The 18190-nt window shown below is 42.1% G+C and overlaps 1 protein-coding gene across 3 annotated transcripts in view; it reads left to right on the top strand.

Annotated features, from left to right (window-relative positions):
• MAPK10 (mitogen-activated protein kinase 10) overlaps positions 1-18190 on the top strand; it is a 293550-nt gene that overhangs the window by 71748 nt on the left and 203612 nt on the right. The window lies entirely within an intron of this gene.

Genomic DNA, 18190 nt, shown 5'->3' on the forward strand with positions numbered 1-18190 from the left:
CATATAGCATTTACAAGGTCCATTTTTTGGTTAAAAAAAAAGAGCCCAAATCAAAAGGGTTGTGGATAATAATTTTGACAGAAATAGTTAACAATAAATAGATATTTAGAAAACTAAGAATTAGAATCACCTCAAATACAGTTACGGTGCTTCTATTTAACTTTTGACAAGCAGAGCCAACACTTTAAAGTTTTTGTTGATTGATTATTATGGGGAAATACTGGATCTATTGGTCTATGATTCTAGAAAATGGATTTTGCTATTTTACAGTTTCCTTGATGATTTTTCCCTCATCCAGCTGGATAAATGAACCTCCTCTGTCCTTCTATAACACCTGGAGCAATCTTACTACTTTCTTCATTACATTCAAAATGCTGTGTTTTTACACGTTGGTCTTTCCTGAATGCATTTTGAGGCCCCCTAAAGGCAGATCTGATTCTCTATGTCTGTTAACACTGCATTCTACCAAACAGACTCTAACTTGCTCTCTCTCCATCAGTTTCCAAATCCTTTTGGTTTAGCCTTTAAATTTCTCTCCCATTAGTCTTTGCTGACACTGAGAAGTATCATCAACAAACCCACATCGTTACTCTGCCTAGGCTGCTCTTAGGTGGGGAGCTGAAAGGGGGAGCAGGCTCTAGAGATGGTGACCTTCCTCTCCACTGCGTCCCTGATGTGCCCGAGGAATTTCACATGCCCCTCATTCAGCACAGCCTTGAGATTAAGAGTAAGAACTCTAGAGTGTGGCTGCCTGGATTTGAATCTCTGCTACACCATTTACTAGCCATACTAGTTATTAGCTGTATAACCTTGGGCAAGTTTCTTCACTTCTCTTTGCCTCAGTTTCCTCATCTATATCAACCTCATATGGTTGCTGTGAGAATGAAATTAAGTAAGTTAATATATATATATATATATATATATATATATATATATACAGTGCTGAATGAAAGTAAGTAAGTTAATATATATATATATATATATATATATATATATATATATATATATGGTGCTTGGAACAATGCCTGGCACAGAGTAAGCATTACAAGTATTAGTTATAATTATTACTATTTATGACTATTCAGTAATACTGTCTCCAGGTAGTAATGAAAGACAATACAGAATCTCTGTGGGAATAAAGTCGTAAGACAACCTCCCCTAGCCCTTGTTGAGAGGCACTTCTTTAAGCTAGAAAGCCTAATAATTAGTACTGGACAAGCCAGCTGCAGAGCCAAAGAGTGGGAAGCAATCCAGTTATACTCTACTGCTATGTAGATCAAGGGATAGTTGGCAGTAATTTGATTTGTTGGCGCATACAGTTCTTTAAAAGTAGATGTAACTATTCGGATGTTTGGTTTCTCTGAAATTCATGAATAAAATGACACTGAATTTACATATCTGCTCTCTTCAAATAAGTAAATATCCTTGAGTTTTATGTAAGGAACTAGCAAGAAATCTCAGAAGTGTTTTTAGAAGATGCAAATTTTCTTTAAGAATATCTTTTCAAAGCAAGATTCCATGATTCTGGTTCAAAATAACATGTCACTGGCTTTCTCTAATGCAGTGGTCGGCAAACAGCAGCTCGCGAGCCATATGTGGCTCTTTGGTCCCTTGAGTGTGGCCATGAAGTTTCAATCGCACTCATACGCACGTGGTATTTTGCGGAACAGCCACACTCGAGGGGCCGCAGTTTGCCGACCACTGCTCTAAAGTATCCATTCCTACTTTCCAACTTAAATGGCTACAAAAACAGAGGAAAAGGAAAAGTCACAACAGGAACAAAACAAGGAGTGACAATTTAGTTTTGCTAGATTCCAAGGGACTTTCCATAGCAAGACCATTGAAACTAGAATGAAAAAAAGTAATGGGCAACCTCCATGGCAAGAAAGAAAAATCTTGCTCTTGTGAAAGTAGGTATGAGGACCCTTTGTTTCTTTATCACTTGTACCATGGTAGAAATAAAGGCCTACCAACTCAAAGACTGCTTTATAATCCTCCTATTGCAGTGGTCCGCAAACTGCAGCTCGCGAGCCACATGCGGCTCTTTGGCCCCTTGAGTGTGGCCACGAAGTTTCAATCGCACTGTACGTGCGCGCCCACACATGGTATTTTGTGGAAGAGCCACACTCAAGGGGCCGCAGTTTGCCGACCACTGTCCTATCGTATACATACTACATTTTTTAGGCAGTCAGATGTTGTTATCCATCTGTTACTAGTGCATTGTTTCCTATACCACACAGAGGCTGACTCTGTAGAGACTGAATTAATGGGAAAAAGAGCAACAATAATATAGACGGTGATGATGACAATTATCATCATTAATCTTGAGTGATCTTCTGCTATGGGTAGGCTGCAGGTCAAAGAACTTTTTATTTTAGGTCTTAGTTGTTTAAGCCTTACAATAACTTATCATGAAGGTAGTATTATTCTTAGAAACAGAGGCACAGAGTGCTGTGGAAGACAAACTTGAGATGTGTTGCCAAAATACAGAGGGAAAGGACAATGGAATGATGATAGCATAGCTGACAGATATGGAAACCAGGGAACATAACTCCAACAAACCATGGAATGGAAATTATTCAGAGGAGTAAATGAGCAAGCACAATTTAGGGAAAGCTGTAACCTTCCTGAAGTAATAATGGACTGATCACGCACAGTTCTCTGTTAAGGAAAGAGAGCAAAATTGCTAACGGTGGGCTTTCTGGATTAAAGTTCTTCCTCTACCACAAGCTAGGTGACCTTGGGTGAGTTACTTAACCCTTCTAAGCCTCAGTTTCTTCATTTGTAAAATGGAGATGATAATGATAGTATGTTTCTCATATGAGGATTAAGTATTACCTGTAAAGTAGTTCATAAAACTGACATATAGTAAGTGCCCAATAAATAATAGTGATTATTATTATTATCATTACTAGAGGCTTGGTGCACAGGATTCGTGCACTGGTGGGGGGACGTGGCCTGCAGGGATTGGCCTTCTGTGGGAGCGCCACTCATTCAGGTCAGCCGAGCATCTGTGGAGCGGCTGCTCCCTGGTCCGGCATCTTCCGTGGAGCTGAAGCACTCGCCTCTCCAGGGGACCCGGTAGGGGCCGGGCCCAGGGACAGTAGCATTGAGAGGTGGCGGAGTAGGCCTCAGTCCCATGGTAGCCATGCACCTGTAGCCTGCGGGCATCCAGAGGAGGCAGCAGGGAATGAGGAGGACGAGCCTGGGGTGAGGAGGCGACGATTGCAGCCTGGTTCCTGCCTGTTGGCAGTAGCAGCCGCTCATCCCGGTCAGCCAAGTGGCACCCCCACTAGGGTAGCAACTGACCACCAGGGAGCAGCTCTTGCATTGAGCATCTGCCCCCTGGTGGTCAGTGCACCTCATAGTGAGTGGTCGATTGGTTGTTCTAGTCATTCCGCTGTTTGGTTGCTGGGCTTTTATTATATAAGATTATTATTATTATTGAATGAATGAAAAGAAACAGCAGGAGAATTCATAGTCAAATAATTTGGGGAATTCTAATTAATTGGGTTTGCTTACCTCACGTCTCCTCAGAGCCTTTAATGAGCTTACCTGGATTGTAAAACTTCTAGAGGAGAGTTCTCAGATTTCCCTTTTTTCTCGTAAAGTATAAATACTATCTCATAGGACATTGGTGCTCTACAGACACAGTCTAGAAACTGTTCTTTGTTTCATACATATTGTACACAAGAATTGAAAAACAGATGTGAAAGTCTTTTACTGATGACCTGCACTCAAACTAACCATCAAAGAGCTTCTGAGCTTCACAAAGCATCATGAGTACACTTCTTACTCCATTGCTCAAAATCATATAGATAGGCACTCATACCTTATGATCACTCACTCATGTCAACATCATCACCTTTAACATTGAAAAATTTTTTGGCACCTTTACAGAATGTTGTAAAAAATTGGCAAAGCTCCAGCCTTCTGGGTGATTTATTTGACCACATTATAATTCCTTCAGAGTGTTTGTGGTACACTGTCTATTATCATGTCACTGGAGGCCCGGTGCATGAATTCATGCACCAGTGGGGTGCCTCGGCCTGGCCTGCAGGATTGGGTCGAAACTGGCTCTCTGACATCCCCTGAAGGGTCCCAGATTGCGAGAGGGTGCAGGCCAGGTTGAGGGACCCCACTGATGCATGATCAGGGCCGGGGAGGGACATGGGAGGTTGGCCAGCCGGGAAGGACCGTGGGAGGGCTCCAGGGTGTATCCGGCCTGTCTCGCTCAGTCCTGATTGGCCAGACTTCAGCAGCATGCTAACCTACCAGTCGGAGTGTCTTCCCCCTGGTGGTCAGTGCATGTCATAGCAACATCGACTGTCTGGTCCCTGGTGGTCAGTGCCTGTCATAGTGAGTGGTTGAGTGGCCTTAGCATATATTAGCATATTATGCATTGATTAGTTGAACAGATGACCAGACAACTGGACACTTAGCATGTTAGGCTTTTATTATATAGGATAAGGACATTATTCTTTCAAGTTTTGGAATTATATTTCTCTAGTGTGTCCTACTTTGATATCAGAGTGATACTGAATTAAAATAAAAAACACATTATTCAGAGGTTTTGCTCTATTTGTTTCCCCCAGCACTGTTGGTAACTTATATTGATCAGTTTTGTTTTATTTAATGTTTGTGTGGCTGACAGTATATTTTACCTGGCTTTTAAGAACTAACTGGACATGGGTTTATTTAGAGAGAAGTAGCTTTTATAGGAATTATTCCTATTGTACCCCATTACTATTAAGCTGGGGTGGGGAAATATAATTAAAAATAAATTCTCCTGCCAGCCCAGTGAATTCTCTCTATGTAGGAAAGAATAAAACAGTTTTATTATTGGATAAGAGTTAAAACAGACTGAGATGCATATCACAGGCAATCTGTTAAGCAGACTGCGAAAGGAGAAAGAAATCTCATCCTTTTATATAGCTAGGCAGATACAATCTATGACATGCATATTAATTGTCTTTATCAGAAGAAAAAAATAAAACTTCTTGTATCTTTATGACAAGCAGGCAGTAATAGCCTAAAGCCATGCACATCGGTTCATGCACAAAGGTATAATTCCCACAGGGACAGGGAGACGGAGTGCCACTCATCCTCCCAGAAGTTCACACTTCAAAGAAATAGCTCTGAGGCCACCCAGAAATATATTCCTGGGATACAGAACTGGCATGAGGCTTATTAAACCTCTACACTTGATCTTGGCCAAAAGGCTGAGGAGCAATTGCTTATTAAACTTCTAAAAAGACTTATATACATCTCAGAGGAAGCATTTAAAATTTCAAGTTTTCTAAGGAAAATTCTAAGGGAGGGGGAGGAATACTCTTCTCTTTTTACTAGTATACTAGGGAACATTCAAAATAAAGTGGTTTTATTTTATTTTTTAATTTAAATTCTTTATTGTTTAAAGTATTACATGAGTCTCCTTTTTCCTTATTGACCTCTCCCTGGTCTCCCCCACCCCCCAGCACATGCCCTCACCACCCCTGTCTGTGTCCATTGGTTATGCTCATATAAGTCCTTTGGTTGATGTCTCACCCCCTCATCCCCCACCTTCCCTCAGAGGTTGGACAGTCTGTTCAATGCTTCTATGACTCTGGTTTATTTTTGTTCATTGTTTATGTTGTTCTTTATATTCCACAAATGAGTGAGATCATGTGATATTTATCTTTCTCTGACTGGCTTATTTCACTTAGTGTAATGCTCTCCAGTTCCATCCATGCTGTTGCAAATAGTAAGACTTCCTTTTTAAAAGTGTTATTTTTTTTTTAGGTCTGTATTTACCCAGGCAATTTCCCATCTTGTTACTATTTTATAGTTGCACTATAATTTTTAATGATCTCCATTGCTCTTTCTACTTTTTCTGAGCAGCTTGCAGTTGTGTTAAATATCCAGCAAGTCCAAGCAATTACCAGAATTATAATACAATCAATTTTTAAAATTAATACAATATTCACCTTGAGGGAATATCTTTAAATATATTATACTAAAGGTATGATTTTTTTATTATAATCCTTGATTCTTGATTAGCAGCGTACAACATTTGCATTACACATTAAATTCACAAACTGTTATGGAGACTTTTGCTTGCTCTTTCAAATGAACTGTTTCAGTATTGTTTTGTAGTCTCTTATGAAGTCTTACCCAATATGAATTTAAGGAGTAGGTTAACTCTGTAATCTGGTCATCTGAATTTTTATTTCAGCATTTCTTGTAAGACCCAATACATTTCTTCTGAGTTCTCATCAATCACATAAGTAACATTGAATTTACATGGTAATTTAGGCCTTTTAGTAATCAGTCCACCTTCACAAATAATTTGTTCCACATCCACAACACAAATATACCATGGAAGTTCTCTAGTATCTAAGTCTTATGAGGCGCCTGTTGAAAGGTACGTACTGAACTACCTAAACTATGGGCCATTTTTTTTTGTATTGTTCCAACCAACAGTTATATTGTTATAACAGTCAATTAAATCACCATGGACAATAGGTGACAACTTCTATTAGCTACTTATACTGGGATTGGAGAGAACTTGCATGGTGGGCTTTTGGGAGATGGCTGAAAGACTTCCTCAAGGATCCTACATTTCAGCAGGATTTGCTTTTCCTTGAACTTATTGTCTCAAATCTCAACTCAACAAATTTTGTTCCTTTTTCAAATTGTGATCTGGGGACCATGTTTGCAGAAGCAAGACTCAGGGACACCTCTTCTCCCAGACTTTAGAAACTGGGTCATTAGATTACAGTCTCAGGGCACACAGCACATTTGTGGCTGGCTGCAAATACTAGTAATAGAACCTATGATGGTTCACAGACCAGCCAGACCCCTTGAGATCCAAGGTGGAAAGATGGTCAGGAAACAAAAAAAGGTAGGCAGTGAAGAGCACAGCCTGATTTCCACCTGGAGAGAATTTGGCTAGAGCACTGGGCCTAGGAACTTTCTCTCTGCTTGATTCTGCTTAATGCTACCACTTCACATGTTATCCTTTCAGGAATCAAAATTCCAGTCAGAAGCATCTGATTAGGTGAGACACCCTCCAGTAATGTCAGCTTCATTACAGCAAAAGTGTAAAGGGAGGGAGTCATCTCAATTTGCTTTTTGGAATGGGACACGTTACTCTGCCTCTGAATTATTTTGATATTTCTGTCAAATGGCGCTCACTTTATGCATGCACTGTTCTATGTGTTTTGCATATATTAATTAATTTGTTATTACAAAACTCTGTGTGGCACATAGTATTCTTCCATCTGTACAACAAAGAAACCTGGCACTAGAAGTTAATTTATTTGCCCCAAATCACACAGTAAATGATAGAGATAGGATCAGAAGTTAGGCACTTAGAATGCAGTCTTCTCCATATTGCTCAGCCTTGCCAAAGATGAGATGCTTAGTAAAAAAAAATAGAAAAGAAATATAAAAATAGAGAAGGTGACAAATTTACAAACAACAAATCAACCATCAAATGTTTGATGAAAAAATATGTAATATCTATATTGTTATACTTACTAGAGGCCTGGTGCATGAAATTTGTGCAGGGGGTGTGTCCCTCACCCAGGCCTGGGCCTGCACCCTCTCGCAATCCGGGACCCCTTGCAATCCAGGAATCCCTGCGGGATTGGGCCTAAATTGGAAGTCGGATATCCCTCTCGCAATCCAGGACAGCTGGCTTCTAACTGCTCACCTCCCTGCCTGCCTGATCACCCCTAACTGCTCTCCTGCTTGCCTGATTGGCCCTAACCGCCTCTGCCTACCTGCCTGATTGCCCCTAACCACTCACCTAACTACCTCATTGCCCTTAAAAACTCTGCTTGCCTGCCTGATCTCCTCTAACTGCCTCTGCCTTGGCCCCCACCATGGCGGCTTCGTCCAAAAGGATGTCCGGAATGACATCCAGAAAGTTGTTCGGCTGTCCAGTCTAATTAGCATATTATGCTTTTATTATTATAGATAATTTTGATGTAATATTAGATTTACAAAGATAGTTAAGATAGTTTCCATATATAGTCTGTACTGAGATTCCCCTAAAGTTAACACTTTATATAATCACTAGAGGCCCAGGGCACAAATTCGTGCACCAGTGAGGTCCCTTGGCCTGGCCTGCGGGATTGGGCCGAAACCAGCTCTCCAACATCCCCAAAGGGCCCTGGATTGCGAGAGGGTACAGGCCAGGCCGCAGGACCTCATTGGTGCATGATCGGGGCCGGGGAGGGATGCAGGAGGTTGGCCAGCTGGGGGGGGGGGGGGCGCAGGAGAGCTCCAAGGCAAGTCCGGCCCATCTTGCTCAGTCCCAATTGGCCGGATCCCAACAACAAGCTTATCTACTGGGATCTGCCCCCTGGTGGTCAGTGTGCATCATAGCGAGCGGTTGAGAGGCCTTAGCATATCATTAGCATATTACACTTTGATTGGTTGAACGGCTGACCTGACGACTGGACACTTAGCATATTAAGCTTTTATTATATAGGACTAGAGGCCCGGTGCACAAAAATTTGTGCACTGGCGGCGGGGGGGGGGGGTCCCTCAGCCCAGCTTGCCCCCTATCACATACTGGGAGCGCTAGGGGATGTCATACTACCTGCTCCCTGCTCCCCTTGGGGAGTGGGCCTAAGCCACAGTCTGGCCTCCCTTTGTGGGAGTCAACCAGGCTGATCAGGGGAAGGCCGCAGCCCCATCACCGCACTGTTGCAGCCACTGCCAGTCAGGGCAGCCACCAAGATGTTTTCATCAACACGGACTCCAGTCCCTTTACCATGAAAAAATCCATCCTTCCATCCTTCCATCCTTCCATCCTTCCATCTTCCTTCCTTCCTTCCTTCCTTCCTTCCTTCCTTCCTTCCTTCCTTCCTTCCTTCCTTCCTTCCTCCCTCCCTCCTTCCTCCTTCCTTCCTTCCTTCCTTCCTTCCTTCCTTCCTTCCTTCCTTCCTTCCTTCCTTCCTTCCTTTCTTCTTCCTTCCTTCTCCTCACCTGAGGACATGTTTCCATTGATTTTTAGAGAATGTGGAGGGGAAAGGGAAAGACAGAGAGAAACATCAAAGTGAGAGGAACACTTTGATTGGTTGCCTCCTGCATGAGCCCTGACCTGGGCCCGGGCCAGGGAGGAACCTGTAACCTAGGTACATGCCCTTGGTCAGACTTGAACCCAGAATCTGTGTTGGGTAGGCCGAGGTATTACCCACTGAGCCAAACCAGCTAGGGCAGGATATGACATTTCTTAACCCTCCAGCAGCAGACCTTCCTTTTTTTCTCCAGGAGTGTAGTAAAAAAACCCTAGATCACCTATTTGGACTCTCATTACCCAAGTTACTAAGAATATTACCAGTGACCACAGGGAGCTTAGCCAATCAGCAGTCAGAAAAGGTGTTTCCTCTGTAGTTCACACCAATTGCCAGTATGGCCCCTGCCGGGCCTAAAGCCTCTGGAGAGTTATTAGCCCTGGGCCGGGTCACCCCCAGCTCCCCACCGCTGCCACCATCAACGATTGCTGGCTGGCTCCTCCTTGGCCCAAGCTTAAAGCCTCAGGCTGAGGTGTTAGGCCTGGGCCGCCATCAATGATCGCTGGCTCAATGATCGCTGGCTGGCTCCTCCCCGGCCCAAACCTAAAGCCTCAGGCCGAGGTTTTAGGCCGGGGCACCCCCAGCTCCCCACAGCAGCTGCCACCGCCATCAAGGATCGCTGGCTGGCTCCGCCCTGATTTCCCGCCGCTGCAGCCATCAATGATCCCTGGCTGGCTCCTCCTTGGCCCAAGCCTAAAAGCCTCTGGTTGAGGTGTTAGGCCTGGGCCTGGGCCGGCGCCCCCCGCCCCCCCAGCTCCCTGCCCCTGATCGCTGGCTGGCTCCCCCCCGGCCCCGGCCTAAAGCCTCAGGCCGAGGCTTTAGACCTGGACCGGGGCACCCCCAGCTCCCCGCCACCAATCACTGACTGGCTCTGACCCGGTTCCCTGCCAAAGTCGCCATGAGGATCACTTGCTGGCTCCGTCACAATCCAAGCCTAAAGCCTCTGGCTGAGGTGTTAGGCCTGGGCCGGGGACCCTCCCCCCATGCTCCCCACCTTTGCTGCCATCAACGATCGCTGGCTGGCTCCTCCCTGGCCCAGGCCTAATGCCTCACGCTGAGGCGTCAGGCCTGGACCTGGGCACCCCCAGCTCCCCACCGCCACCTCTGCCATCAATGATCGCTGGCTGGCTCCACCCCGGCCCTGGCCTAAAGCCTGAGGCCGAGGGTTTAGGCCTGGGCTGAGGCACCCCCAGCTCCCTGCAGCCGCCTAGGCCATCAAGGATCGCTGGTTCATGATTGCTGGCTGGCTCCTCCCCTGCCCAAGCCTAAAGCCTCAGGCTGAGGCTTTAGGCCTGGACCTGGGCACCACCAGCTCCCCACCACCAATCGCTGGCTGGCTCCGCCCCGTTCCCCGCCAAAGCCTCCATAAACTATTGCTGGCTGGCTCCTCCCCGGCCCAAGCCTACAGCCTCTGGCCAAGGCTTTAGGCCTGGACTGGGGCACCCCCAGCAACCCGCCGCCACCGATTGCTGGCTGGCTCTGCCCTGGTTTCCCGCTGCAACTGCCATCAAGGATCCCTGGCTGGCTGGACCGGCCCAAGCCTAAAGCCTCTGGCGGAGGCTTTAGGCTTGGGCCAGAGCACCCCCACCTTCCTGCCGCTGCTGCCATCAAGCATAGCTGGCTGGCTCCGCCTGGTTCCCCTCCGCTGCCGCCATCAATGATTGCTGGATGGCTCAGCCCAGGCCCCAGCCTAAAGCCTCAGTCTGAGGCTTGGGGCTGACATATGCAAATTAGCCGCCATCTTGGCTGTCGACTAATTTGCATATCTCGCTGATTAGCCAATGAAAAGGGTAGCGGTTGTACGCCAATTACCATGTTTCTGTTTTATTAGATAGGATGATACAAAAAGCAACACAAAGGAATTAACATTAATACATCACTATTACTTCACAGACCTGAACCCTTTTCCCCCAGTTCTTCCACTAATGTCCTTTCTCTTTTCCAAGATCCAATCCAGGATCCCACATCGCATTTACTTATTTTGTCTCTTAAATCACCTTCAGTTTGTGCAAGTTTCTCTATCCTTCTCTGTCCTCTGTGACTGAAACTTTGGATGAATAATGGCCAATTTTTTGTAGAGCATCCTTCAGTTTGAGCTTGTCTAATGTTTTCTTATGGTTAGATTGAGGCTATGAATTTGACGAAGAATGCCCTTTCTTGTGCATTCCATAGGGGAGTATATAATGTCATTAAGTCATATTAGTAGTGATGTTAACTTTGATCACTTGATTAAGGTGACTGTGTTTTATTTTTAAATTATAGCTTTCCTTTAAAAAAGTTAGTTATCATTTCTAATATTTAGTAATTTTTATTTTTTATTAGCAGGTTTTATTTATTGCAAAATGTCTAACTTATGTGGATTCCTGGACCATATCTAGTTTGCTTTTGCCTTTCAGTGACTTAATTTCTGTGATTTAGAACGTAATCTGTTCCTTAAACCACACAAAACCAAGTGCTCCATCTGATGTGTGAGCCAAGTGAACGATGAGCAGGCCACTGCATCCCTATTCTGGAGCAGACAACACCGCCAAAGGCAATCTCTATTCCTATACAAAATGTGGTACTGCACTAGGGAGTTAGTGAATTATAGCCAATTCTGTCAATTTAATGAGTATCCAGGCCATTTCTTTTGCTGTTCTTGAAGGCTACATTTGTTAGCAAGGCCTTCAGGCCAATTTGGCTATTAACCTTGGCTTTATGATACTACGTACAGCTCATTTAGAACAAATCCTCCATATGTAAAGTCGTACATCTGTCTTTTGATAGGAGTGAAACCTAGGGTGAAACAGTGATGCAGACGAATTATTGGTAAAGAAAACACTTCCCAATCGTCCCTGTGGAAGACCATGATCTTTTCTAATGTTTTGCTTGTCACTCAAGTATATATTGGAAAAAACCATCATGATCTTATACTTTTGTGTTACACACACACACACACACACACACTGAGTGGCCAGATTATTATGACCACCCCATCAGTACTTCGTTGGGCCACCTTTTGCCTCAATACTGTGGCGATTCTTCTTGGCATTGACTCCACGAGATGTTGAAAGGTGATGCGAGGAATCTGACACCATGCCTGATGAATAGCACTGTCCAGTTCTGTGAGATTTGATGGTTGTGGAACCAGCTGCCTGATGGCTCTTTTAACTTCGTCCCACAAGTGCTCCATTGGATTGAGATCTGGTGATTGTGGGGGCCATCTAAGCAGGGAAAAGTCTTCCTCATGTTCTTGACACCACTCCTGCACAATACGAGCACCGTGGCATGGCGCATTGTCTTGTTGGAAGAAGCCATCTCCATTGGGATATGCCATCAATATGATAGGATAAACTTAATCAGCAACGGTACTTAGGTTTGTTGTGCTTGTCAGACGTAGTTCCACACGAATTAAAGGGCCCAAATCATGCCAGGAAAACATGCCCCAAAACATAACACTGCCCGCACCAGCTTGAAGGGTTGTACTCATGCATGTGGGGTACATGCTTTCATGCTGTTTCTGCAGCATCAAGTTCTCACTCTGCCATCTGCATGATGCAACTGGAAACGTGATACATCGGACAGCATGACTTTTTTCCAGTGCTCAACTGTCCAATCCTGTGTTCCTGTGTGAATTGGAGATGTTTTTTCTTGGTAACCGCAGACAGCAAAGGTGTTTAAACAGGCCTTTGGCTTCCATATTCCATATGATGCAGCGTATGGCTAATTTGCCTACAAACGTCAGGTGGTCATAATAATCTGGCCACTCAGTGTATATATAATAAGCTGTATATATTAAATATAATTTGTGATTATTTTTTAAACCCTTTGCCCCTGATACTAGAGAGCCAGTATATAAACTCGCCTTAATTTTGTGTAACCTTAGGAGTAATGTTGCATGTTATTTGTGTGTATTTGCTTGTTTCCTCTTCAAAATAGGACAGGTGCAAATATTAGCTCCAGGACTCCAGCAGACCGTGCAAATTTCTCATGTTTGCTAAACCATTTAATAAAATTAAATTTAGATGGGTGATAGCAAAGGTAGGAAGAGAATAAAATTCCATCTTCATGGTAAGCCAGTGGTTAGTGCGCTATACTCTTGCAATGCTTTAGTATTTAGTAACTTGGAACATAGTGATGCTGGTTAATATCCCATTCTTGTGTTCTTTGTGCAAAAGGAACTTAGCATTTTTAAAAGTTCCCTTCTGCTTCCCCATCTAGTAACATAATCATTCTTTTTTATCTCAATGTTTAAGCACTTTAAAAAGCATCTTAGTAATCTTAGTGTTAAATTTAAGTTTGTTGTATGATTGCTTTGAAATAATTTTATTAGTTACTGCTAGGAGATAATATAGGACCTTGAAACCCTGAATTAATATACAAATCTTATCATTAATACATAACAAATCATAAAATTAAAGAATATCTCAGTTTACTCCCAAGGATATATCTATAAAACCATTATTTTCTTTTTTTGTTTGTTTTGAGGTAGGTGGTGGAGAAGTGAGAAAAGCCACTTAGCAGCAGGTAGCAGGATACAAAATTAAATATTCTATAGTTGTTTTTTGGTTTCTGACAAATTAATGAGCCCTCACTCAGAGAGAATGTGCAGTAGTGGTGTGTTGGAACTGGCTTGTACCAACTTGCAAGAACCAGTTGTTAAATTCTAAGGAGTTTTGTCACCTGGTTATTAAACAGTTATTATTAAAAATGAAATTATATAAACTCAGAATTAAGTACATGCTATTAAAAACAATGATAATAAAAATACTCAAGACTCATCATTTCCCAGTGCTTTAAATTACCCTTTCTTCTTATTATTTTAATCATGCTCTTGAGGTTCTTTAGTCTGTTGTATCTGTGTTGGTGAAATACTCTATAATGGTATGCACTGTTCATCTCTTCTCAACTCAGGATACAGGGACTGCACTCCATAGCTTGATGAAATTATAATTAACATCATGAGTATGTATTTTTGTGAAAAAATAAATTAAATATGATGGGAGACCATGTGATTTGAAATCACTATTCTATTACTTGCTGTCATACATAATATCTACCTCAGGGTATATGGATTTGCTGTTATATTCCCTCTGCCTGGAATCTTTCCCCTTCCAATATACACTTGGCTCTCTTCTCCTCCCATTTTTATGTCATTCCTTCAGAGAAGTCATTTTGATTATCATGTTTAAAATTTCCCACCCTGTCCTGCCCACTCCCTGACCGGGCACATTTGACTTCCATCGCATTGCCTGCCTTTGTTTTCACTCTAGCACTTACTACTCTCTGAAAGTATGTAGTTATTTGTGTATGTTTAGTCTTTCTCCCTTACTGTAATATAAGCTCCCCAAGGAAAGGAATCTTCTATGATCTTTTTTTTTCTGGTTTTTCACTGCCTAAAGCAGCCAGGCAAAAATTGATTTAATATTTGAATAGACTATATCAATGAAAGGCACCTAAATTAAAGTAGGGTTGAGAGATAGTTAAAGTAATATTTGAATATGAGATAAAATAAATTTAGTCAGAGTACTACCACTCAAAAAAGAGTCTCCAAGATGCTGAGGTAAGCTGTTTTAATCAAAACACTGTTGTTATTTCTTGATGTCATTTATGCAAATCAAAAGAATGAATTTTTGTTTCTTGGGGGATGGAATTGGGGAGTAGATTATGTCCAAATTCTAGTTATAGATGGGATATGTACATTGCATTAACGATGCTGTACTCATTTGTGGAAATAAAGCTTCTACAACACTAATTACCTGAACGAGGAAGGGTTTTATTTTAAAGAACAGCAGCGTATTCAGATTTTTTGTGGCACTTCTCCAGCTACAGAAGCTGACTGTCAAGAACTACTTTCTTCCCCAGAAGACTTTATAGGGTGGAAGCTGAGGCTGCAATTCTATTCCAAGCCAAACTTTGTACAATATGAGCAAATAAAATGCACAGGAGAGTTTTTAGTGACATTGATGAAGGTGGCTATTTATAATATTTAAGAGCCTAGTCAAGTTTATTGCTTACTTAAAAAAAAATGTTCATTTTAGAGAGAGGAAGGGAGAGGGATAGAGAGATAGAAACTTCAGTGAGAGAGAAACATCAATTGGCTTCCTCCTGCATACCCACTACCAGGGATTGAGCCTGAAACCTGGGCATGTGCCTAGATCAGGAATTGAACCATGACCTCCTGGTCATGGGCTGATGCTCAACCACTGAGCCATACCAGCTGGGCTTATTGCTACCTTTTAAAAAGGGATGGATTTTGGGATGGATATATTATCTGTAATCCATGAAGTACTGGAATGTATGTTTCATAAATTGAGAAGTAAAGGGTAATGAGGATATTGCTTAGGAGGAGTAATATAAGGATTGGCAGGTAATTGGGGAAAGCACTTTTATTTGTTATTTCATTCATTTATTCCACACATTGTTTTTAAGCTCTAATTATGTGTTAGGCAATGTTTTAGGTGCTAGGAATACAATGACAAATACTTTCTATCCTTAAACAATCTAACAGGAGAATAAAAACAAGTAAATAAGGTTATTGCAGCAGTGTGATAAGTGGTGGGACGAGAAAGTTGAAGGCCTTTGAAGAGCACATAAAAGAGACAGCTAGCCCAGAATTATGAAGTCTGAAAAGTTGGCCACATGATCACGATGTAGCGCTGTGAATTAAAAAGCCTGACTGCTATGCAATAAATGAATTGGAGACAGTGGTATGTTAACAAATGTTTAAGACTCATTCTTCAGGGGAACAAAAAAAACCCTTATTGGTGGTATTTGCTCATTTCTGCAGTATACATATTTCCACTATGCTGATTTAAGACTACTGTATGGTGCCACTGAATGTGAAGATGAGAAGAGATGGACATAGTTTACTCTAGTAAGTGGATACAGGTAGGCTCTTCATTGAGATGACACCTGCACTTCTCTGGTTGGAGAGGACAGAGTGGAGCCTTAAAGACCAGTTAGAGGCCACTTTATTAAACCAGGGAAGAGATGATGTGGTCCCAACTATGATGGTGAAATTTCAGGAATTTACAGAGATATTTAAGGGATAAAGAAGCAGTCTAGAATTCAGACCGTAGACTTGGAGTCAGGCTTTCTCCAAATCCTGGCACTGCCACTTATCTAGCACTGTGCGGCTGGGCTATCTTTTAGCTTCTCTGGATTTCACTGTCTCACTTATAAACTGGTGCTAAGGATAGTACCAGACAGTTGGAAGATTGATGATTAGTGTGATGGTGAGTGGGCAAAGAAGGAGAAATAAGAATCAAAATTAACTTGTGGTTTTCTGTCCAAACAGGTAGGTGGAGATGTAATTTTTATAATCTCCCCAGTGGACTAGAAAGGATGGAAACAATGGGGTGTGCAATTAAGAGCTGAGGAAGTACAGATGGAGAGCATAGTAGTAGTTTCCAAACTTGGGTGTACTTATGATCATCTGGGGACTTTGCAAATATAGAGCCTATACCATGCTGGGCTTACTGAATTGGCTTACCCTAGGATATCTGTATTTTTAGAATGTTCCCTAGGTGATTCTGATGAAGTCAGTTCATAAAACAGCATGTCTGTCTACTTTAGAGGAATCTTCTAAAAATTTAAGTTTATGAAGAGGGTTATAGAAGAAAATAGCTGGAGGGAATTAAAGAATGGAAATGGAAGAGATCTAAAGGTGTAAATTCTGATGGGAAGAAGCCAGCAGACATGGAGTATTTGGAGTTACAAGAGAAAGAATAAATGATAGAGGAAGGCTCCTGGAAAATAAGATAAGTTCAAGGTGAAAGGAGGTGGAATAGGTCTTCTACTAACTGAAGGGAAAAAGAAGGAATGGTTGTGCATCCAGATACACTTATTGTGGTTTATGGTTAGGGTTAGAATCATAATTTGTGGAAATAATTTGAAAAGTTCCTACCTATTGTTTTGACGGAGAATGGCAAATTGTCTCTGGTATTAATTTTCCTTTATTTGTTTTTATTTTTGTTGACTTTATTAGGGTAACACTGGTTAAGAAAATTATACAGGATTCAAATGCACAATTCCACAACCCATCATCTGAACACTGTGTTGTGTGTTCATCACCCCAAGTCAAGTCTCTGTCCATCACTATTTATCCCCACTCTACCCTTCTCCACCTCCCCTCCGACTCTCCCGGTAATAACCACACTGTTGTCTGAATCCATGAGTTTTTTCTCTTTTTATTTTCCTTTTGATCAGTCCTTCCACCTTGCTCAGTTCTTTATTAGTAAAGAACCCCCTGGATTTCGGTAGGCAAATGGCCTCCCTTGCAGCTAGGTGTGTTTATGTGACTATGTTTGGGCCAGTAGGATGTGAATGGAATGTCTACATTTTCGGGGAAAATAAAGTGTCTTGCCCCAGATTGCCCTTTCTCCTTCTAGTCGGTTAGCAAATGACTAAATTGGCAGTGGTCTTGGACACAGAGATAAAAACCACATGTTTTCATAATGTGAGGGCATGTCAGTTTGGGGTCCTTACCGTCCTCCTGACAGAATCTAGGCTGCTTGCCTATCTACCTGTGCATGTTATGCCAGAAGCAAATAAATATCTATCTTTAAATACTGGGCTTTAGGACCTCTTTATTATAGCAGTTTAGATTGTATCCTGATTAGTAGAAACAGATTCCATATTCTCTGTGAAGGAGGAGCTGAAATTATTTTCTGAGAATTAGGAGTTGGTGGATAAAGGCATACAATTTGAAAAGAATGAGAATAGTTTAAAATTATTAGTGGGTGGAAGATGGGATAATAGAAAGAGGTACTAGGAAAATATAGAACTTCCAGTAATCTTGAGAAACTAGAAGACCATTGCTCACAGAAAAAAGAAACATAAATATGAATTAGCTAAATAAACTCAACACAATAAGGAAAAAATCCCAACAAATAGTTTTAATATTCTATCAGAAATGTTCACACTTCTCAGACTTATAGTTAAAAAGCATTTCATGACAGCGAAGATCAAAAGTATAACATATTTAATGTTGTAATACTTACTGAACAAACAACTATATACACATAGCTTCTAGGCTTGCTTGACAAAGAAGCAAACAGTCATAGAGTACTAGCTATATTTCATTGCCAAATCAAATTTGAATAAAGTGCTGAGAACATTGAAATTACATAAGATGGAAA

The sequence above is a fragment of the Myotis daubentonii genome, chromosome 1, assembly GCF_963259705.1.
Source record: "Myotis daubentonii chromosome 1, mMyoDau2.1, whole genome shotgun sequence".
NCBI classification, from domain to species: domain Eukaryota; kingdom Metazoa; phylum Chordata; class Mammalia; order Chiroptera; family Vespertilionidae; genus Myotis; species Myotis daubentonii.